Source organism: Phalaenopsis equestris, unplaced genomic scaffold (genome assembly GCF_001263595.1).
Source record: "Phalaenopsis equestris unplaced genomic scaffold, ASM126359v1 Scaffold236055, whole genome shotgun sequence".
In the NCBI taxonomy this organism is placed as follows: domain Eukaryota; kingdom Viridiplantae; phylum Streptophyta; class Magnoliopsida; order Asparagales; family Orchidaceae; genus Phalaenopsis; species Phalaenopsis equestris.
The window spans coordinates 420,494-421,969 of record NW_018253901.1 but is presented as its reverse complement, the minus strand read 5'-3'; positions in this window follow the sequence as shown (position 1 = coordinate 421,969).

The window sequence follows — 1,476 nt, the reverse complement described above, 5'->3', positions numbered from 1 at the left end:
AAAAGCTCCTTTCCGATTCCAAAACATGTGGACTCTTCACCCTCATTTTTTTGAAGAAGTTTATATGGTTTGAAGGGCTGAAGGGAACTCTAATCCCTGGTTAAAACTATGGATTCTTCAGAAAAAAGTGGCTACTCATCTAAAAAAGTGGAATTGGGAAACATTTGGCAATATTAATGAGAACTTGACCACTGCCCAAAGTAATGTTATCAGAATGGAAAAGAATTTTCAAATGGGCTTGAATTCTGAAGCTGATCTGCACAAAGCCAGTGAAGATTTGTTAATGCAAACCAATTATACTAAATGTTTTCTGAAACAAAAAACTGCAGTCACCTGATTTATTGAAGGAGACAGAAACACAAGCAATTATCCTGCTTGTATTAATTTCTTGTATTAATTTCAAGTATTAATTTCAAAAGGAAGAATAACATGATCCTTTCCATATATGATTCTAATGGTAAGGTAGTAACTGATGCTGAGGAAATTGCCATTGATGCTGTTAATTATTTTCAGAATATCAATATGGATCAATCTACAGAGAGAGCTCCTATCAAGGTGGAACTTTTCTCTGATTGCATTTATTATGTACAAAGCTTGGACCTTATTCAGATTCCTATGGAAGGGGAAATTAAAGCTGCATTAGACTCTATTGATGACCATAAGGTGGCTGGCCCAGATGGTTTTACTGCCAAATTCTATAAGACTACTTGGAATATCATCAGTAGGGAGGTTGTTGATGTTGTGCAAAGATTCTTTAAAGTTCTTTAAAGGTATGGATCCCCATGGATCCCCTAGGTATTTCATTGCTTCCACTATAACCTTGATTCCCAAAAATTCTAGCAGGATTGAGTGGGGAGACTTCAGACCTATCAGTCTAACAAATTTCCTATCTAAAGTTATCAGCAAGGTTATTAATAACAAGCTCCAACCTCACCTCCAGCATCTTATCTGTAATAACCAGGTAGCATTTGTGAAAGGGAAACAAATCTCTGATAATATTCTCTTGGAACACAAGTTGTTGCTGGACCTTGACAGAAATTGTAGAGGCAGCAATCTCATTCTGAAATTAGATATCCAGAAAGCTTATGATACTATCAATTGGAATTTTATCTTGGACACTTTAAATGCTAGGGGTTTCTCTGGGGCCTTTATAATTTTGGTAAGAAGGTGGTTTTGTATTAACAATCACTCTATCTTAATCAATGGTAAAAGCCATGGGTTCTTCACTGCCTCAAGGGGAATTAAACAAGGAGATCCATTGTCTCCTATTATCTTCATTCTTGTTAAATATTATCTTTCTAGACATTAGGGTGAGTCATTGTCTTATGCTGATGATATTATCATTTTCTCCAAGGCTACCAAGACTGCTATGAAGGCTCTTTACCAAGGACTTACACACTTCCAAATCACCTCTGGTATGCATTTTAATAAACAAAAATGTCATTTCTTTACTAGCTCAAACACTCTTCCACGGAT